Raw genomic sequence first — 23,516 nt, 5'->3', positions numbered from 1 at the left:
GGATCACTTGTAACCTCTTTATCCTGTGACAACCCCAGTAAACATTATGGACTCTACTTTCTCTATATACACGTGCCTAAATAATGTATATTTTTCATAGAGTTGCATGTGTATAATTTCTAAAAATTAAAAATGGGATCAAGTTAATTTCCTCCATTTTTATTTCTTCAAGGAGCCTTAGCTATCTAAATAACATTAAATTTTCAGAATCTTTTTAAAAATGGAAATAATAGTCCTTACTTTTTCTAATTGAAATTTAAATGAACATTAGTACAAAAATATTTAAAACCAAAGAACTGAGAGTTTCCTCTGAGCTCACATTTCTAATACACACATAGTAATCTGGTATATATCCTTGTGTTTTTTATTCTATATATATGAAAAAATTTTTACTTTGCTTAGAAATAGATTTTTCTGAGGAAAAAAGCAATAATAGATAATCAGCTTTGAGAAAAAATTTTAATCTAAAGCAGCAAAACAATATTAAACATAAAAATGAAAATACAGTGTTAATAGGTAAATACTTGAGATGACATTTTTATGTTACCTAAAGCACAGAACAACATTAAAAATCACCCCCACATAAATACATTAGAATTTAAAACACTCTTTTGATATTTGATGTTGTAAGTGAATTTTGGATTTTCTCAGATATTTGTTCCCAGTGTTACGTTTCTTACCCGTCTTTCACAAGATTACATGCGTAGCAAAGAGAGATGCTAAAATGCATTATTTACTTTATCAAATAATAACTGGGTATTGTATGGGAACACTTTAATCCATTTTAATGAGAATTTCCTGTGGATCTATGAAGCTGTTGATTAACTACCTGTGTTTAACTTTAAGTGTAGTAGGAAAATTGTATTTCAAACCCAAGTGGAATGTTCACTTGTCATATAATGGCTTTCTAATTGGATATTTTACTTATTTAAGACAATTTGCCAGGTATCTGTGAAGCTGTTGATTTACCTTTTATATTTAGCTTAATGTCTAGGGTAGTAGGAAAAATGTATTTCATAAAAAGTGGAATTTTCACTTGCCAAACAATAACTGGACTTTCTAGTTAGACATTTGATCTGTTTTAGGTGACAGTTTGCTTTGGATCTATGAATCTGCTGGTTTACTACATGCATTTGACTTAACTTTTAGTGTGGTAGGAAAAATTTATTTCTCAGCGAAGTAAAATTTTCAGTTGTCAAATATTAATTGGACTTAATACTTGATCATTTTATCCATTTATTATAAAGAGTTTGCCATAAATCTAAAAACTGTTGATCGACCCCATCTATTTACTTTAAATTCTAGTGTGGTAGGCAAATTGTTTTTCTAAGCAAAGTGAAATTTTCACTTGTCTCTCGGACATTGAAAATTAGCAAGGGACAGCACCAGAGAAAACTGATGAGAAAGATAACACATATCCAGTTTCTAGCACTGATTTTAACTGATGAAAACCAGGCTTGAAATAAAATGTTGAAGCAGTGAAGAAACCTTGACGTGTTAAAAAGTTCTCCGTCAGTTATTCAGATGGGTTGGGGTTTTAAGTGCAGAATTTATGGATCACATTTTCTCTGAAATAAACACTTTGTTTTTTTTTTTTTTTCTTTTTTACTAAGCGTCCACGCTTACCCTATCTGGTCCCTTTTCTTTTCACTTACTGTTACCTCAGTTCTAAACACCCAAGTGTAGATTCTGTTGTTGATCTTATTACCCACTCCTGGTGTAAAAAAGGACTCTATGTGAATAGATAACATGTCCACTACAGATTCTTGGGCTGGAGCTCTGTGAAGTCCAGAGCTTCACGGAAATATTAACATGATGCTTTTTGTTTCTTTCTATCCTTTCCAAGTTTTCCAACAGAGACGTGACAGAAAGACCAGCAGACATGGGCAGGCAGGCAGACAGAGAGACGTGGACAGATAGACACATGGGCACCCACGCATGCAAGACATCAAGGCTTTTTCTAAACTTTAGGATTCAGTTCTTCAGTTTGCTGCCTCCCTGATTTCTAGAAATATTAAGCCACAAGCAGCACTGCAGAATTGAAAAAAGGAAGCTAGTGTTTCTAAAGATCAACAAGTCTTTTCAAGTGACTGGTTTTCCCGATTGGGGTTTTCAGGTTGGTAGAATCAGATAGAGGCTCAAAGCTCTCAAAGTTGTTTCACACGGATAGCTTCTGAACAGCTTCCACGCACATTTCTGTCTAAGCAAAATTCCGGGGACTTCAGGTTTTCAAACAATGTAACTATAGTGAAGACCGTATTGAATAAAAAATAGTCTCCACAGTCTGATAGGAGAACAAGCATTTGCATTGATGTGCCTTTCCTTCTAGTCTTTGTTCCATGTGCATATGTATTTTCACTTAATTTTCATGTGTGTAGATTTTTTACACTTTGCTTTGAAAGATAAGTGAATCTTGCTTTCAGCTAAGCATTTGTCAAGGCTTTTTGGAGGCTCGCGTATGTAAGATGTATAGACAAGCAGGATTGCTTTGTGAGCCTGGGGCAAGCTGTGTTGGTTACTGGGTTTGGGTCTGGGAGTTGTCCCTGGTGAAGGATCACAAGCCTTTGCCTTGGGTCTTCTCTTTTTCAACATTTTTAAGGATAACTTTGATGAAGTTCTAAGATGCTTGCTTTAAAATCCATGGTGGACTTCAAAAAAGTCTGTTACAAACAGATAACAGAATTGAGAGTTAATATGGTTTAAGTATGCTGCAGTGCTATTCAAAAATATATTTTGTAGCAGTAAATGCCTCATAATTCATTGGCCTGTATAAAGGAAGGAGATGACTTTATATGGTAGCAGCTTTTGAGAAGAAGGACAGTTCATATGAACCAGTGGCATGATGTGGCTGCAAAATTTTTTTTAAAAAATCAAATTTAGATTCCAGTAATAGTACAGTGTCCATATGTCACAAAAATTAATAGTAGCCTGCTCTGATTAACCACATCTGTAGTATTGTGTCCATTTCTGGCCGTCACATTTAAAGAGAGACATTGACAAATTAGACAACTTCCAGAACAATCTGTGGAGATAGTGAGGGGTCTGGCCATCTTGTCATAGGAGGTATCCTCAAAGGGTCTGGAAACCTTTAGCTTAAAGACTAAAAGTAGACATAAACTCTCTTCTGTTTGCTTCAGAAAGCAGAACCGGCTGTAGTGGGCGAAAGATAGAGATGGGTTTCCACTTGAGACCTTTTTAACAGTGAAGCTCAAGAAGGGAGTCAACTTAATGCCTTTACTTGGTTTCTTATTTTCAAGTGTCAGAAATATTTACCCTTCTTGCAATGAATATATAATTTGAGGTCATGGTAACATTTTAGTGCGGGACAGCAGAGATACACTGATGTCGCGGTGTAAACATTTTATTTTTTCTGATCAACTGTCTAAAAGAAAGAGTAGCCCTGTGTGTGGCAGGCTGATTTCTTAGAACTTGAAAACAGCTGCAACTGGACATTTTAACGCATCCTCTCCTCCCTTCTCATTTCATTTCAAACGTGAAACTCGGAGAACTAAAGTGGCTTTCAGTTGCTTCCTGAAGTTGTTCCTTCCCTGGGGTTTCTCGCTGCGGGTGCCCCGGGGGCGCCCTGGGTTAAGGGGGAGCAGACGGCTGCCAGCCGCTGGGGCAGGACAGCTGAGCCCTACGCTGCTAGAGCCTCTTACCCAGGGGAAATGTGAGGCCATTCTTCTTCCTTCTGCAGTCCCCTCTTCTGTGTCCTTGTAATACATAACAGTGACAATTTTTAGCTTTTCACTCGAAAAGAAAACCTTTCGATCAAAAGTGGGCCGCTGACCTTGTGTTCTTTTAACTCCCTTTGAAGTGAGCCCGGTTCCTCGCTGCCCTAGGAGCACCGGCTTCGTGTCTCAAACATGTCTTGGGGCAGATTTTCTTTCCACCTGCCTATGGATTGTTTATTTTGATGACTATCTCCAACTGTGAAAATGTGATTGCTCAAAGTTCCTTAGTGGAGTCGGCACACAGGACCTCAGTTCTAAGAAGTGACAGGCCCAACACATCTCACTCCACGGTGATGATTTTTATGCCTGTGTGTAACCCTTGAAAACTAAGGGGATTCTGATGACAAATGTGAAGAAAGAGACCATTCTTCAGGCATCTTTTAAAATCAACATTGTCATGCTTCTTTTACTCCTGTCTCTTCTCCCCACACCCAGAACTTTCTCCTCCACTCAGACTGTGAGGTCAGAGATAGGATCACTCGAACCCTGAATACGTGAAGTGCATTTTTAATGTTAAACACGTTCTCTTCGTATTTTCTCTATCTTTTATAAAAGTGTAATGCACTTTTGTGGGATTGTAGTAATGTGCTGGGCAGCTTGCGATGGCCGATGGCCCGGCTCCCAGTTGTTGAAGATGCCACAGGCGTTCCTGAGCTGAGCTCATATTTCCGAGAGAGAAATGCTCAAGCTTGAGTGCCTGGCTTGTCAACGCTCCTGCACCTGATCTGCAGGCGGCTACTTGCGATTCCTTGAATGCAATACTTGCTCCTGCTACTGGGTTTGGGAAGTAAATAATCCTGTGTTTAAATTTTAAAACTTCAGGAAGTTATCTCAGGAAATAAGCAGGTTGCTGTGAAATGTGTACTTCTGGTATACTTGTTAATGCTATATTCTTACCAAACTCAATATTAGAAAAGTTCTGTTTTCTTCTTGGGTTACTTTGGTAAAAATCTTACGTTTTATGTCTTCATCTGAGAATGCCTATGCAGTATCTATGCAGTAGCGTTTTAAATGTGTTTCATCATTTTAAAAGCACTCATCTTTAGCATGTCTCATTTTCTAGTTAATTGCTTTGGACTAATCAGTTTTTTTTTTTAGACTAGCTCTTTGGCATTCTGTACCACGGATATTGCCCCGGCTTATGTTGTAACACAGAAGGCAGACATTTCTCTTTTCTGACAAATGAAGCCGCTCATTTCAAAAATGTTTAGGAGTTAGGCAGCTCCAGTGTAAATTCTTTCCCATTCTTTAGCTCTCCACTCATTCATTTGGTCACCACTTTGATTCTTATGGAGATTTGGAGTTCACTGTCCATTTGAAAGAAGAGATCACAGTTAATTTTGCTATAGCAGTTAAAGTGAAATATTTTAGTTTTCTCTGGGATTTCTTCAGCAATAGGCACAGAAGTAAAAGTTGATTTTTTTTTTTTTACCTTGAAATGCAGAGGGAGAGAAAAATTAGCCTCAAGGTTTTTCATTTTTCTTTTCTCCTTAGCAAATTGGTGTTCCTCACTGTGCAGTAAAATGATAGTGGCTTTTCTCTCCTCTGAAAGAGTTAATCGATGTAGCGCTTTAACATCTTTCATCTTCTGTAGTTACAGAGCTGATTCTAATCAAAGGCCAGTACTGCAGAGGTAGAAACAGAACAGGTTGCTACATGTGCTTATCAAGATTTGAGATATACGTTATTTTTTGTCTAGCCATTTAAATTCTAGGAGTTTAGCTTACAAAGATACTCGTTTAGGTGATGAAAAATAAAAGTATAAGTATGTTTATATTGATAGTAGTAATGAAAAATTAGAAAAAAATAGTGGCTCCTCTTACTAACTAGTACTTCTTTTATTCATTTATTTTTTGAGTGTTGACTGGTTTTGAGACTGTGTTAAATGCTGTGGAATACAGGGTCCTAGATTAGGAACCTTTATACTAGGGTGTTGACAAAGATTAATCAATCACACATATCAGTGTCCCCTTAGAACTATGGTAAGTGTTACAAATACTAATAGAATTTCTAAGCAGGGGATTTGGCCAGTCAGGGGGATGAAGGAAAGCTTATCTGAGAAGGTACTCAGACCTGAAGGATGAGTAGATGTCAGTGAGGTGAAGAGGAAAGGTATGTTGGAGGTCAAAGGTAGAGCTCTGTAGAGGCCCTGGAGCAGGGTGCTCCAACAGATAGAAGGTGCTCTAGAAAGTCCTGTGAGGTTGGTGCCCGGGGAGAAGGGGAAGTACAATAAGAAGAGGCTGGATGCGGGGGTCAGGGAGCAAGTTTTGCTGGACCCATTAGACTACCTTAAAGAATGTAATCTTCATCCTAAAATCTAAAACCTACCTCTCTGGAGGGTTTTAAGCAGGACTTCATCAAATTTGCATTTCAAAAAGAGCACTTTGATTGCATTGTGATGAAAGGATTGGAGGGATCAGAATAGGAGCAGTAGTTCCAAGTCTACTTTAGTAATCCAGAATAGAGAGGAATAGATGACCTTCCTCGCTGGAGTGGTGGTGGGGAGATGTTTGGAAGAACATGTTGAGGGGTAAACAGCAGTAGGGGTGGGTCGGGGGTTGAATTTTGGGTGGAGAGTTACCAGAGACGATTTCTCTAGGAAAAAAATCAAGGGTGATTTCTAGATTTCTGTTGTATTCATGAGAATGAATGGTGACGCCATTCTCAGCATAAGGAATGCCAGAAGAAGACCAGACTTTAAGGGAAAGATCAAGAGCTTGAGGGGATGATAAATAAATTATGACTGAGCCACAAAGCATAAAGCTGTGCGGTCTTAAAATGTGATATCATGTAAACATGTCCAAGATATATGTTAGGGAAAAAAGTGTGATCACATCATGGAAAGAAAAGCATGGTATGTGTGTGTTTGTATGCGTTTGTGTACAAACATACATTTATATATGCATAGAATATGGAATGATAGGAGGATTGTTGAGAGGGGATACCCTTAGCAGTGGCATTGGAGGGACAGCAATAGATACGTAGGAAGGAACTTTTATATTTCATACTCTCCTGGTTATACTCTTTGGATGTATTACAGTGAAAATGTGTGGCTTCTATAACAAAGAAAAATAATGACAGTTTCAAATAAAGACTCAATATTATTGTATTACTATATATTTTTTATTTTGGACAGAATTTTTTCCTACAGTTTTACGTCCTGAGCCCAGTCGCTCTTACTGCTTTGCCTTTTAATCCTTTCCTGCTAGATTGCACTGTTAGGCTAGATTTCAGTCTGCGTAGTGTTTTGTATTCTACCTTTCACTAGTTTTAATAATTTCAAAACAGTCCAACATTTTGCAGATGGGGACATTAAATCGTTACGCATATAACTATTGTATGTTTTATGTATCCCATTTTCAAGGATCTCAGTGGTGCTCCTTCTTCATCTAGTATTTTTGGGATAGAATATAGATAGTACTATATCCTGTCAATGAAAACCCAGTATGTGCCTTGGTTGGGCTCTTTGAGCAACAGGGTAAAACCACAAAGAGAAGTGGATAACCCTCCCTTCTCCACAAACTATTCTATCAAACCAACGCTGCTGCTTTGATTGGCTGTTTCAGTTTTTCTCCAATTTGGAGATGTGTGATGCAAAGTTGACTCTTGTGCCCATGCAGTTTTTGCTTTTGTTGCATTATTTCCTCGGAATAAATACCTAAGAGTTTATGACAGTCAGTGAGTACAGATGTCAATGTAACTTGCTTCTCATTGCACCTGGCTTTCCTCAGAAGGGTTAAACTGCATCTCTGCACCAATTTGCCTTGGCAGATACTGGGAATGAAGACTTGCTAACATGCCATCTTCTTAGCCCTGTGGAGTTTGGAATGGTTGGAACCCCTGGGCGTTTGTCTGGGCTGGAGAACAGCCTCCAGCGTTTACTCCACTCCGCCATACAAATATCATTTTTTCATGTGTCTCCTGACTGTGAAGGAGAAAAAAAAAAAAAAAAAGAATTCTCTATTCTGTAATGCCAACTGTAGTGACAGTGGTTTTTTCGTTTGAATGTCTGTTTTTTTAAAAATATAAAACACATTTAAAGAAATCTAAAATTTCCTTCATATTAAGTGAAGTTTAAGTGTAATAACAACTCATTTTTTGAGAACGTATGTTAGGCACTCTTCTCAGGGTTTTACGTATATTCACAATATCTCTATGAAGTGAGCGCTGTTTTGTTCCCACCGGATGAGGACACTGAGGTTCAGAGACCTTGAATAACTTGCCCAGTGGACAGAAACTGGGATTTTGAAGCCGGGTGCTCTGTCTACAGAGATGATGATTTTAAACACTAAACACCAGCCTTTCTGTATTCTTAATTTTTATTTCACTCTGAAGCCTAAAATCTTACCAAGCTTATGCTAAAATTATGAAATTCTAATAACTTTAATTATATTAAATAATTGTTTATGTTCTGCCCTGCCAGGCTCTGCTGTTTAACAAAGTTTAGAGGCTTCTTATTCTGGCATTCTCCGTTTAAATTCTTGCTGTTATATTTCTCTTAGGAATATTTTTCCTTGACTCCCTTAGAGGTTGGGCTGGACAGTTCTCAGCAAAGCCATTTTTCTCTCCGTAGGTTCCAACTAACCTTTTAACTTTCTTCTTTTAATGAATTGTTTGTGTCTGTACCTAACACACAGGATTAATTTCCATGGGCATTTCCTCGTTGCTGGCTATTTCTAATCTAGCAGCCAGGGAAAACTTATTTTCGTCTAGAAAGAAAAACAAGTTGAAGAGGACCTACTGGTAATAATAATATCTCAAATTACATAAAAATATAGCTCACAAATTGCATCCTCATTTAACCATTTGGGGATAGTATTGATAAGTAGATGATGGAGACTTTGCAGTCAGCCAAGAAAGGGGTTCAAAATCCAACTCGGCCACTTAGTAAACATATGATCTGGGATTAAGTTATATAATTTCCTAGGAGTCCTTATTCTTATTTTAAAATGGAACTAATAATACCTATTTTACATAGTTGATGATGTAGGGATTGAAAGAGTTATATAGAAAACCTTTGGTACCTTGCACTTAACAGACAAAACTTGGTAGCCAATGATAATGTCAGCTAACATTTTTTAGAGAAAAATATAAAAACAAGATTTCAGTATAAGAGACAGTTTTCAAAATATTAAGGATAGTTGCATGAAAAAGGGAAGGGAAAACAGGGCAAAGGAGAGACATAATGACGTGAAGAATGGTGAGAGAGGGGAAGAGATGAGGAGGGCGTGAGCAGTGTACCCCATTTATACTCCCCTTTGTGTCCCCATCTGTGTCCCCTTTGAGTGAAATAGCAAAAGAGACAGATGAAACAGTGGGCAGAGAAGACTTGACAGTTTGGTTCTAAGGTAAGTATGTTAATGAGATTACATTTCATTTGGCGTATCCTGCTATTTGCTTGGACAGTGATGTCGGACTAAGTTATTTTTTATTATTTCTATCCCTTGACGTTTTGATTAGATCATCAGCAATCAGTCACTATTCACAACTCTTCAATGGCTTTTATTAAATAGCAAACCCCACCTCCCTAAGTCAGCAAATTATTCAGGTTTGGGAAAGAGTAATGTTTCTTCAGAGAGTGTTTGCCCCTGGCCAGATGAGATGTAGTCATGCTGCTACAAGACTCCAGATGAATCATGGAACCTTAAGACAAACTTTTAAGGATTGAATGGTTTTTAGGGAACTTAGGGTCCTGCCAGCCATCATTGGATTAATTCAGGCTTTGAGGATTTTTGAGAGGGAGCGTTGAAGAATTGGTTAAATTGTATACCATGCTGTGTTAGCTAATTGTGTGACTGTCTTAAGTTTAGGCTCTGTAAACACAAGATTCATTTCATTCTTTGCTTTTGTGTTTATGAATTAGAGCGAAACTCACATCCAGGTACAACTGCAGCATAGATTATCGTGAACCCAGTGAGCACAGTGGAGTTCCTTTCAGGATTTCTGAAGATGGTCCATTATCTTTGGAAAAAGTCCAAGAACCAGTCTATACAGGCTGACATTTTTCTTTTTAAACACCAGGTTTAATCTTGAAATGTAATGTAGAGAATAAATATTTTAAAAATTTGAGCCATATTTTCCCATCCTAACTAAGGAAATTTGTTCCCATAGAAAAAAATGGGGTGATCTTTTTCAATGAAAATCAAAGTTATTAAAATACTAGCTTTTTTCCACCAGTAAAGTATTCTCCATTTCTTAATATACAGATTGTAATAATTTTCTTTTTTTAATTTAAATAATCTTTTAGTCAATAAAGAATAAATTTCAAAAAGTTTTTTTGTTTTTTGTTTTTTTTGTTAAACATAAATGAACTAAAGGGGAAATTCAAGATCTAAGGAAGAAGACAATAGTCACCATTATAGAGATTATAATAATTTTCTATACAGGAAGTTAGTTGGGTTGGTCCATGATCTTGAAGGTGCAATGAAAAATAGATATTTCAGTATTACTGAGATTTCTCCCTCAAGGTATGGAACTTGAATGTTTAAGCAGACAGGTTATCCATGGTGTTGTGTCTTGCCTTTATTGATACTGTTTGGTGAGCAGAGGCGTAAGAAGTTGTCTTTTTCTTGAGATTTATTGGACTCTGGTCTTATGTGGTCAAAGTAGGGCTTTAGATGGATCAATGTAAACTTTAAAAAAATGAACATGCTCAAAGCAAGGCCAGCCTTAAAACAGAGCTCTATTTGTAGGATGTGTTTGAACTGTTTTGTGCAGTGCTCAGCGGGGCAGTCGTGTCTGACTCCTTGCAACCCCGTGGACCACAGCCCGCCAGGCTGTTCTGTCCATGCGATTCTCCAGGCAAGAATACTGCAATGGGTTGCCATTTTCTCCTCCAAGGGATCTTCCCTACCCAGGGGTTGAACCTGCATCTCCAGAATTGGCTGGAGGATTCTTTACCCCTGAGCCACCTGGGAAGCCCTTTAAAATGTTTTACCCTGCCTCTAATTTTTAACAATTGAAGCACCAGGCAGATTTGAATTTTGAAATTTGTCTGTAAAAGTCAAGTAGACTGCACTTATACAGGACCTGGAAAGCATGAGCCATGGTGTGCTGGTTCACCCAGCAAGAATGGGCAGTGGTAAATCTTACGGGTTCAGTGAGGTTCTGAAAGCCAGAGGGTAAGACCAAAAAAGTTCCATAAACTTAAGTTACCCTAGTAGATCCTTTAAGTACATATATAAAGTACATATGTGTAGTTTTGTGTATATAACTGAACAATTACTCATAGGAACAGTAAGAAGCACTGGACTAGAATAAAGAAAGGAACAAAAGGGGTACTGTATGGACACCCACCCCATTCTTTTTCTATGGTAACTCCCAGTCCATGAAGAAGGCTAGAACTCTGACAGTGCCTGCTTGCTTGCAGGATTTACTCCATTCTCCACACTACAGATCAAGTGTCTGTAACCCTCAGACATGCTGATACATTCTCTTGGTTTTGTAAGGATTGAACTAGACAATCTACATGAAAGCTCCTAGCTCAGGACCAAGTGATGTGATAGATTTAAATGTAGGTGGTGGTTGTCAGGTCCACATAGATACTTTGTTCTCTGAAGAGTTGTAGAGAAGAATTTGGCCACCTGCTCCCTATCTGTCTGGGTTGAGATTTCCCAACAGTGACTTACATGTTCTTGCAAATTGGCTACATCCATGGGCCAGTTGGAGTTAAGAGAGAGTGAAGGTTTCAGGTATAAGGTTACCCCTACATCTGGCACCTTTGACACACCTTGGTTGAATATCTTATATACTCTTGGGTTCTGTAGGGCTTCTGTTGGTCTTCTAGAGTTCGTATTTGTGTGTGAGAATCACCTGATGAAATTGTGTAACCCACCTCAGCTGGACTCTCCGTGGTGGAATCATGAATATGTGTTTTAAAATTTTTTGTTATACATTTTATAGGGTGTGTGAGAGTATGTACTTGTAGAGAGCTGCCCAACCTAACCAGCAGGTTGCCTTTGGAACCCAGCAATTAGGAAAAATTGGGGGGTGGGGTATTTTGCCACAAGAGACCATGAACACTTCTGACCCTATTTCATGTTAAATTATTTGGGAAATGACTATGGTATTCATCATCTAGATTTAAAAGGACATAACTTCAGTTCTTAGGTGAAAAAACCATTTATTAGGTGAATCAGTCATGAGATTGGTCTTTTAAAAGATAGAAAATTAGTATACTTATGTTTGCATGATTTAAAAATTCAATACCAACCAAGTCATTTATTCACTTGGGATGCTAAGGCCTTTGCTTTCCACTCCCAGGTATCACTGAAATGATCACCTGGGGTTTTGTTCAGTTGTTTTATTTTCAATAACTTGGGTTTTGAATTGTGTTCTCTTTTCATTTTGGAAGGGGACTTGGTATGTCTTGTAATTTAAAGTTCAGAATTTTACTCAAAATTCAGTTGAAAAGAAAATAAACTTTTCATCTCTGATTCATCTCTGATTCATCTCTGATGAGCCCTTTCATCATTAGGTGTTCTGTACCCCCAACAAATATTTCTGTCTTCACTTGTCCTTACTCCCTGGTTCATGAAGTATTTTCTTTGCTTATATATGCTTGGTCCCACCTACTCTCATTTTTCTGGGATTGTGTCCCATCATTTATGCTCCGTTTCCTTACTCCTAGTGTCTTTCTCACTCCCTATGTCTTTTTCTCAGCTTATAAACACAATCTGTCCCCCCTGCACTAAAAGGACCAGCCTTTCTCTCTACCTTGCTGCTCTTCAGCCTGCCATATCATTTTATTTCTTTGCTTCCCTATTCTGGCCAGTATTCTTAAAAGATTAACTGCATCTGTTGCATCTGCATCTTGACACCTTGGCCTTTTGCTTCTGGTTTCTACTCTTATCACTTTCCTGGAACTTCACTTTAAGGAGTCACCGCTCACTTCTCCCTTTTCACATCTATCAGTCTTTTCTAAGCGCCCATCCTTTTTGACCTTTTCACAGTAAGTGAGGATGTTGATCACACTCCTTTCTGGCATCTCTCCCGTTAACATATATATGACACTTCAGGCTCAGATGTCCAACCTCTCTGACTGCTTTGTCTCATTTCTTTGCTGGATCATCTTGTGTTTTTGCTATATGAATGTATTTATTAATATGTTCCTCTGCCTTTTTTGTCCCTTTCACTTTTTGTGGCTCCCTTCTTGCTGTGTATTTTAGCTCTAGAAGCTAGGACAGAGGTATGGAGTACACCCAGGGGGATTTGGGGACTGCTAAACCCAGAGGGAACATATCTGAGATGGCTAGAGGGAAAAAGAATGAAATGGTGACCCAATGTTGTAGTTAGGAAAATGGTACCCAAATACCAAGTCTGGAAGATAAGGATGAAAGATGGGAGAGTAAGCAGTAAGATTGGCAGTTTGGATAATTGGAAATAGGATAGGCAAATAAGCCAAGAATGTGAATGTATATCTTCTCCAGATCATTTTGTACCTGACAGTCGCACACATGTTACCTGAGGGTATGATCTCTTTAAGGTGTTACACTGGGACTTTGGCTTCAGCAATCATTTCTCTGGTGATGAACTTCAAATCTATATCTGAAGCCTGCACTAGGTTCTCTTATGAACCAGAGCTCTATTTCCATCTTCCTCTTAGCTGGTTTCACCTGGATATCCAATTGGTACTCCAAATTCGACATATTCCAAATTAAAGTAATCTTCTTTCTCCTGAATTGAACTCCTTTGGGGGCTTCCTGGTGGCTCAGGTGGTAAAGAATCTGCCTCCAGTGCAGGAGACCTGGGTTCTATCCCTGGGTTGGGAAGGTCCTCTGGAGAAGGGAATGGCAACCCACTCCAGTATTCTTGCCTGTAGAACTCCACGGACAGAGGAGCCTGGCAGGGTACAGTCCATGGGGTCGCAAAAGTGTCAGAAACGAAGAGGCTTGCACTCCCTCACTCAATATAGTACCGTTCTGTGTCATTCTGGGTCAAAAATTCAAAGCCATCATTGGTTCTTTTTTTCACCCACATCCAGCAGTTTGGAAAGGATTGTCGGTATTATCTCCCATGATGTCTTATAACACCTTTACTCTTCCTTTCTTCAACCCCTGATTGCTGCTTTACATTCCAGAGATAGCCCCTATTTCGTGTCCCCTACTCCGATTTTCTGTTCATTGCTTCTGGTGTACTGTTTCCAAAACTCAACCATAGATTTAAAAGACATGTTAAAGTTATCGTGACGTTCCTCACCAGGGAAAATCGTTTTCCCTCCAGTAGCAGTTACGGTTTCTAGCACTGTGTGTATCTGTGTAATTGCTATACCTATACACTATGCTGTATATTTCTGTACATGCATGTATATTGCATATTTATATATATAATTTTTTTTATTACATGTCTCTTGTGTGCTTGCCCAGTCATGTCTGACTCTTGGTGGCCCTTGAACTGTAGCCTGTCAGGCTTCTCTGTCTATGGAATTTTCCAGGCGAGAATACTGGAGCGGGTTATCATCTCCTATCATCAACTCCCAGGGGATCATCCTGACACAAGTACTGAAACTGCGTCTCTCACGCCTCCTGCCTTGCAGGTGGATTCTCTACCACTGTACCACTTGAGAAGAGATTATATAATATATATATATATATTTCTATATATTTTAATATATATGTATTTCTATGTATGACATATGTATTTCTGTACATGAAGTATCAGTCCCTATAGATTGTAAGCTCCTTGGAGGGCAGGAACTGTGTCTTCACCTTGTATCCCCACATATTCCCTGTATTGACATGCAGCAAATATTTATTGAATGGAAATCAGTAGCTTGCTGGGTTGGAAGGAATCCGATCCCAGTTAATAAGTAATAGGTAATCTGTGATAGTCATTTTAATTTGACATTAATTTCACTTTTTGTGCATTTGTTTCATTCTGAAAAGCTTTTTTATTAAGCTGTGCTGATGGCATAAGTGGAACAGTTAAATGGAAGACCAAACAGGCCAACAGTTTTATTATCAGCAGAAAAATGAGTGCTGGGAAGAAAGATGGTGAGTTTAGGTTGTAATCTGAATCCCTTTTGGGGAGCTGATAAATGTCCGCTTCCAATAGTCCTTTTGCTTTTTTAGTCATGTGTGGATTTTTTTTTTAATAAGTCAATCTGAAAAAAATTTTATTTTCCTAATCTTCTAAAACTTCTGATCGTCTGTGTTCTTAATCCATTATTCTCCAGGTTTTTTTTTCCTTTGCTGTAGTTTTGCCCTTTTTTAAACTAAAAATAATACTTTGTTTTTAACCTATCCAGTCACTAGCTTGCCACTTATACAATTTATTGCAATGCAGTTATTATAACAATTTATTTGTAACATTGAAAAACATTAAGAAGTATGTTTAATATAAATCACTTAAAAACAGTATTTGCATAACCTTAGAAAAATGGTCTGATGCTGAAGCTGAAACTCCAATACTTTGGCCACCTCATGTGAAGAGTTGGCTCATTGGAAAAGACCCTGATGCTGGGAGGGATTGGGGGCAGGAGGAGAAGGGGACGACAGAGGATGAGATGGCTGGATGGCATCACCGACTCGATGGGCATGAGTTTGAGTAAACCCCAGGAATTTGTGGTGGACAGGGAGGCCTGGCGTGCTGTGATTCATGGGGTCGCAGAGTTGGACACGACTGAGTGACTGAACTGAACTGAACTGAGAAAAATGGTCATAAAGTCATAAAGTATTTTGGCTAATTATCAATGATTTTTTGAATGATTTTTGTTGCTAAACCAAATTAGGATGTTTTGTTATTAAATAATTAGATGGCATTTGTTTTCTATTGAAAAGATGTCCTGACCCTTGAATGATTGATTGTCCTTTTAAATTTTTCTTCCCTATCTTTAATGTGTCCATTAGCAATATGTCAGGACCTTTGAAATAATGCATTTCATCAGGGAGAAAAAGACTTACTTAACAACGGAAAGATTAGTTGTTTTAAAAATATCAGTTATCATCATGAGCTTTCACTTAATATTTCTGGATTATTTGTCTTTACAATCCCTCTTAACCACACTCCTCCCACCCCCCCTCCACCCCCACCCCAAATTTCTACTCTATGTGGTCAGGAACAGTAGCAGAACAATAGGTTAGTTTCTATAACTTTGGGATAATCAAACTATCTATTAAAAAAACAGCAATTTAAAAATACTTTGAAAAGAACAGGAATTTTTTGTGAATAAATGGACTTGCTGCCATATAAGACTTTCTTGAAATGTATAGGAGTGATTCCTGGCTTACTTCATTTTCTTCTTAGGTTCCTGAGTCGGGGATACTAACTTTTTTCCACATTGCATCAAATTATTCCTCAGCTGAAATCTTCTACTCCCACATCAGTTTCACAGTAGGACCAAGGCACCCAGGATCTCTTCTGCTCCTTTGTCTTTGAAACAAACCCATGAACACCTTTGCATGTTTAAGGAATTTTCATCTCTAATATCTAAAAGAAAACAGAGTTTTTTGACAGTAACTTCTCATGGAGAGTTCACAAAAATTTGTTTTAAAAAGCAGTAGGTGCACTTGTTCTAGGATCTAAGCGATTTGTCCCACAGCCATTTCCCTACACCCTCCTTAGATATTCTCAAGGGATTTTCTCTGTTTCCTTCAGGGGATTCATTTCTGAATATTTGATCTGGGTGCATGCAGGCTAAGTCACTTCAGTCACATCCAACTCTTTGCGACCCTATGGACTGCAGCCTGCCAGGCTCCTCTGTCCTTGGGATTCTCCAGGCAAGAATACTAGAGTGGGTTGCCATGCCGTCCTCCAGGGGATCCTCCTGACCCACAGATCGAACCCACATCTCTTAAGTCTCCTGCATTAGCAGGCAGGTTCTTTACCACTAGCACCACCTTATCTGGTTGCTCCTTAATCAAGCTGAGGGCCTTTAGCTTCTTCTGCACATCCACTCTTCCTGTTTTCTAATCTTTCTAGTTATGGCCCCAGATTTGGCATTGTATTTCTATTCTGTCATCTCCCAAGGATTTGGGATCTGCTGTGATTGCTGCTGCTTCACATGAGATCACCAAAACCCTTCCTCTGGACTTCACACTATTTTGCACTTACCTGCAGCCTTCTTTCCCTTTTATTTGGTTTCTTGTTTTTAACTTCGATCCCTAGACTTTCTGTCCTCTTTCAGCATGTCACTCCATTGCTATTTGATTTTCTGTAGATACTCTCTCACTGGCTGTTAAGCTCAGTTGAATCACCCACTGTGGTGGTATTCTTAGTGAAATATACTATTCCAAGGCTTTTACTATCACATTTTTTAGAATCTCCAAGAGATCCTTATCTCTTCCTACTTCGAACTTCATGCTCCCACTGGACCTCACACTGATTTTCTCCTTGAAACCTGAGCCATAACTACAGTTCTCAAAATAGAAATGATCGATACATCTTGAATCTACCAAGGTAACCAGTTCAGTTTACCACGTTCTCTGATTTCCCTGGTTTCTCTTGAACTCACTCTTTAGCTTTTTCTCCCTTTCTGGTTCTCCTCCTCTAATTGAAATCCTATTATTATAGTTCTGCATTATTAAAATATCTATATGCAGAGAGCACTATGTTTACTGTAGTGGGTTATAATAATGGACAGCCACCAAGTGTATCACCTTATATTATCAAAATCAACAAAATGCATAACTACCCCTAGCTCAAGTTCTGGCTCTTCCTCTTGCTAGTCCTGTAGGCTTGAACCTGTCACTAAGTCTCTCTGGGTTCAATGTTGTTAACTCTAAAATTGGAGGACTGAACTTGTTTTTATGGATGCTAACTCTGGTTGGTATTAACTAACAGGAATCCTGGGTTGAGTAGAATGCTGAGGCCATATCCAAATAAGAAGTAACGCAATGATCTGTCGGTTAGTAGAGAAAGGTGTTTGGCACATCCCAACAGGATGACATATAAAGCCCTTCTCAATTGCAGTGTTCTATGAGACCAAGTTTATTGATTACCAATTAAAAATGGTTTGCAACCACTTTCCAACTGACATTTATGAAAAAAAATAACAACAGAAAAAACACATGTGATCATTCAATGGAAAAATCAAGATATTTAACTGCATGTAGACAAATGGTTTTAGTAAGTGGCTTTGGTTGGGGAGGAAAAATCTCAGGAAGAAACCAACCTTTCTGCTTTTTGTAGAAAAAAGATACAGGTAGTGGTTTCTTTTCTACCTCATGTAAAGAAAAGTGGTCCTCTCTCTTAGAGGAATGACGTTTAAAAAGGCAATTTAATGCCTTCCGGGTGATGAATTCTACAGCCCAAGTGTGGACTATCTGGGACTGAAATAAAAACAATAGCTGACCACCGCTGAATGAATGGTATTCAGGACTTTGATGCTGAGTAAACTCAAGGGGTGAAAGGCAGACTGTCGAGAAAAGCTTTTGATTCTAAACCAAGATTTATAAAGCTAGACTGATAAAACACACAGTAACTTTTAAAGAGAAAAAAAAAAAAGCAAAACAGGTTGTATACCAGCTGGATATTGATGCCTTTCAAAATATTTTTCTATAGACATTATCTGGTTTAATAATTAAATTTAAATTAGACAATAGAGATAACACATTGAAAAATAAATTAGGGAGCAAACCATAGATCTATCAGGCTCTGAAAACCCTAAAATGAGTTCTTTTGATGCAGAGATAGCAAAATGGAATTCATCTCTTACAATCAATTCTGATTAATCAGTAGAAGCTTCTTTTTTTTTTTTTTTCAGTAGGAGCTTCTTGGAGTGCTATGTATACAGGGCTCTGAGCCTCATAAAGAGCTTTTATATATTAAAACTATAAAAGAGAAGGCAAGGGTTATTTTTTCTGTCAGTACTTACAGTTCTCAATTATCAGCAAAGATCATACAGTAAAATAGGTTTTCAGCAATTGTATTTTTTGTGTAACTTTCTTTTTTAATAATAATCCAATTCTTCACCTTAGCAGAGAAGTATCTCTTCCATAAATAGGATTTTGAGGAATTGGGAAATTTAGTTGCCCTGGCAAAAGTTTATTTGAGAATCTGTACCAGGTAAGTGGCTATTTGATATTATCTTTGTATCTTAAACATATTTAAAAGTCTTCTTCACCATTTTTATCCAAAATTTTTTTCAATAATACTTACTATTAAAGCAGTACTGTGAACATTTGAAAAACATGCAGTATTATTTAACTAATTTACACTCGGTTAAGGCACCCTTGTCATGCTTCCCAATGAGTGGCTTACAAGAGAGGCAAATTAACAGAATTAAAATGCTCTTGTAAATAGGCTTCAGTTTCTTATTAATAAATTACTTATTTTAGTGTGTTATAGTCTTAGACTGATTTAGCTATTGCTAAGGGTAATAGATCACTTAATCAATAGTTCTCTTTGTTTAAATTGTGCAGTGTATTTCCCACCCAACAAATATGTAAGAAATTATTTTATAGAGCACATTAAATCCATTCATTTTGATTTGACAGTTTGTTTTTGTAACATATGGATTAAATAAAGGCTTTCTATGGTACACTTTTTTTTATGAATACATTTAATATGTAGAGTTTATGCTGCCATCTCCTCAAATCATGGCTGGCTCCCAATTATAGTAAGATCATCTTTTCAGAATATACTGTGTCAACGAAGAATCGGGAAATATGCCACAAAAGGGTCTCTGGGTTGCCAAAAGAGACGTGGCAGATGCAGGCTTCTTTTTTTCAGCTCTAGCAGAGCCTTGTGAGTGATCCGACAGTACAAATTTGTTCTTACTTTAACTTGTATTCCCACCTCATTTGGTAGTCTGGTTTCTAAACCTGCAGCGGATTAATAGCCGCAAATTAGAAGGCAGAGAAGCAGTTAGAGGAAACATTACTGATAGCAATGAGAAATGACAGCTGACAACTTGTCTACAGATGAGAAAACAGAAAATCTATAAAATGCACAACCTCAAAACGCATTAGCAGACGGCTACCTGCTAGCGCTAGCTTGATCGGTAAATGGCAAGGCAACCAAACAGTCCATAAGGGCATCATTGTATAATAGAGCGGAGTGCAATAATTGATGTGCTAAATGATGATCTTATACCCATAATGAAAAAGGATCGACCGCCAAGTACTTTAGAAAACTCAGCTCTCTAAATTGTTTCCTTCCTTGGGGTTCCTGGTAAACTGAGATTTTACCGTATTCTCTTAAACCACAAAAAAATTAGAAGATGATAATGTAAGTGGACCTTTGAAAGTGATTAATTTGTTGATAAGCATTCTATGAGAGAGCAATCAACATAATAGCTGCCTAATAAAGGTCACCTCAATGTGAATACTGACAATCCTTTATGACTTCTTAAAGATTTCAGAGGAAAGGAGGCTTTAAGATTTCAATCTAGCTGAGACTTGGTCCCACACTCAGCAGCCAGTTTATCTTTATAGTCATCTCCTCATTCTTGTAAGTGTCCTCTGGACTTTTTTGTGAAGAGTGGACTTTATATATGTCTGTGCATATGTATATGCCATTGAAAAATCATTTTGGTTATTGTGAAGTGTCATGCTCTAGATTTGTTGGCAGTGTATCACCACAGTCCTTTCAGATTTGATGTTTGGTTAACTCATGCAGATTTGCATTTGTTTTTAAGTAATTGTAAATAAGCATACAAATATGCACCCTCCTATTTTCATCTCAGTGTTGCTCCCATGGGGAGAAAATTTCAAATGGACTATTAATAAAGAAAGACAGGATGCTATTTAGCTAGCATGAGGTCCCACTTTACTGCTACTGCCATCACTGTCTGTTATTTGGTTCTTGGCTCTCTGTGTTCACATAATATACATTGTTGAAAATGGTCTGTAGTTTCTATGCCTTATGACGAAAGCATACAGAGAATATAGTTTTATGGAAAGACTTTGCTAGCATGTTAACGAGGGATTTGGGGCTGCATCGGGACGGTGAAATGTTACCCCAACCACTTGCACCCACATATTCTTTTGCTCTTCTTAACTCAGATATGTAATTTTTCTTTTAAAAAATCCTGTTACTTATGACTACTTGTTTTCAATTTTTAATCTTTGCATATCTAGCTACCCTTGTGGTTTGAAGATGATGTTTTTGACCCCCTGTGAGTGGGACTTTTGGTTTAATTGTTTTGACCATTAGTGGTGATGGATTTGCATGGATTTAGCAACAGACTGGTTTCCTGTTTCATTTGTATCCAATGGCACGTGCTTGCAGAGGTGATAGATTTGCAGCCGTAGACGATTGCAGAGCCATGCGCTACACAGAGTGGCCAGACCCTGTGACCGCAGCTTGATTAGCATGGCACAGTATGCTTGTGTATTTCGGAGACCGTTCAGCGTATTTCAGAGACATGTCTTTCAGAGACTCTTCGAGTGTTTAAATTTGATTTTCAAAACTTGCTTTGAGAGAAAACAATATACTCCAAACTTACGGTTAGTGAGGACTACCTAGACATCTGTGAGTGCAACATGTGTTCACTGTTACGGAACACCCTTTGTTGGTGTTCATGCAGACATGCTCAGTATTACTTGTATAGCTCATGTTTAGAATAGGAGCTCATCACTTTGAATTCTCTGTGTCATTTGTTGTTTTTGAAAGGAAGCTAGGTGTAAATACTGCCCCAATAGCCTCTTGAAGAGCTGTTTGTTTTGCAAGTAACAAATGGGAAAGGTAAGGTAAAGGGCACTTCTCTAAAATGTTGTGTGGGTGCCCATAATTTAAACTGATGCTCCAGAAAGGAAGTATTATTTTCACAAACAAAACATAGTGGCTTAGTCATTTTCCATTTCTAGATGATGAATGTGTCGTACATCTGTATCATGTTTTTCTCAAAGTGAATGGCATACTAAAAAGCGAAGCAGAGTCACCAAGGAAACTGACCAGCAAGTATGCAGTTCAGCAGATTGCAGAAAGGCAATTGAGTACACATGAATAAAGAAATGTGCATGTCATCTTAAAACCCAGGAGAGCTATGGTAGATTGTGGTTTGGCTCTGTAGATCATAGAAACATTTTTTTTTGTTCGTGGAAGCAGAAAGTGAGATGTTCTATACTAGTCCTTGAAGTGAGATGATAAGCAGTGACAGGCCCCTTTTATGGTTCCGTTTCAGGCCCGGCCACAGGCCATATAGAAAAAAGAATCATTTCAATATTATTTAATATGAACAGCCTTTCTTTTTGATTCAGAAGCTAGCATTTGCCACTTATGGCGGCAAAAACTAAGGGAGACTGTTAGTAGTTTATAATGTAAACGAAGAATGGTAACCCATAAACTGCTACACACATATGGGAATAAATATAAGTTATAAAACTGAAATTGAAGTTAAGCATTATACATATTTAGTACACAAACATAAGAACTGTTTCCGTCTACCGTGCTATGTACTAGATTGTTTTAATCCATTCAGTAGGCATTTATAAAATTATTCACATATGCCAGACACCTCCTAGGTGCCCAGAAAAAAAAAGGAAAGAAAAAAAAAAAAGGAAAATAAAGTTCAATGCTGGACTTCAACATGTTTTTAATCTCTAGAAAGAATGAATTGGATAAGCTCTGAAGAGACTCCTTTAAATTATGTAAAGCACTCCTGTGCTTTGGATGTAAGATTGTGATCTAGAATTTAAGCACCCTTCTGTATAGCACGAAGTAACATCTCAGCAGGAGTTTACAGTTCTCTGTAATTTGGTTCTTCTTCCCAGTTTTTGTCTCCCTACCAGGATCTAGCATCAGTGGCTTAATTCCCTTTCTCAAAAGGGCCCCCACAGTCTCCCACAATTGTATCTTGCATGTTTCACTACTAAAATTGTCCATCTCTGAGTTTCAGAATCTTGCTGGTATTTAAAAAGCCATATTGAATTCCACTTTTTCTGTACACCTTTACCAGATCTTTCCAGCTTCCATTGCTCCTCACTGTCTTGCCAGAGCAGTTTGTCTTTCTGTGAGTCACACCTAGTTAGGTGCGTGTTGTTGTCCCAAACCAGAAGGGGAACTCACAGAAGACAGCGATTGGGTCTCCTTCGTCTTCACAATCTCCATAGCACCTAGCGCTCGGGGGACACCGGAATCTGGTTGGTGAAAAATCTCCAGTTCTCTCATCCCCACTATATTTTTACGATTCATTTGTTCATTCTTTATTTTTTTGGGGGAACGAGACCATATCCACAGGTGAGTTAATTGCTCTTGGGTAAAGACTGGGTACTTAAGGGGAATGCTTCCTAGTGCTGGTACAAAACAAGTCCGGAAGCAAGTCTCCCTACATGCCCAATTTACACCTACTTGCTGCTCCCCTCCCTCTGTTACTTTAGCTTTTGAAGTTGTGTTTTTTTCGTAGTAAAGCTATGGATACATGAAGCCACCAGCCAAATGTTTTAGTTCAGTTCCCCATTTTTGGCAGCCATCCATGGAACTGCAGGGGCAAGTTTTCACAGATAAAGCAACGTTTTTTGTGGGTTCCTATTTTAATGCTGAAAAGTTACTGTCCGTGATTTTACTATTCAGAGCTTTTAGTTAGTTTTGAGCCTGGAGTGAGCAGCCTTGGGTTCTTCAGGTTAATTACTACATTTACAAATCCATCAGTGACTAAGAGAAAGAACTTGCCTGATAGGGTTTATCTGTTTAAAAATTGCAGCCACTAGCCAAACAAGAAGATAGAAAACCCAAAAGAGGTTGGAGAGGTGACAAGGGTAATGGCAGTAATGTGTTGGTGGAGATGATGATATCAGAGGGAAAAAAATGATAAGTTGAAACTAACAAACCAATTTGGTCATTTTAATGTACTCACATCATGTGTCTTCAGAAACCACTAAATCATAAAATCTGCCCCATTTC

General features: G+C 38.1%; 1 protein-coding gene across 1 annotated transcript in view; it reads left to right on the top strand.

Annotated features, from left to right (window-relative positions):
- Nucleotides 1–23,516, top strand: part of SGCE (sarcoglycan epsilon) — a 71,163-nt gene that overhangs the window by 2,089 nt on the left and 45,558 nt on the right. The gene's annotated exons all lie outside the window — the stretch shown is intronic.

This window comes from Dama dama, chromosome 18, assembly GCF_033118175.1.
Source record: "Dama dama isolate Ldn47 chromosome 18, ASM3311817v1, whole genome shotgun sequence".
NCBI classification, from domain to species: Eukaryota; Metazoa; Chordata; class Mammalia; order Artiodactyla; family Cervidae; genus Dama; species Dama dama.
This window is presented reverse-complemented; position numbering and strand designations above follow the sequence as displayed.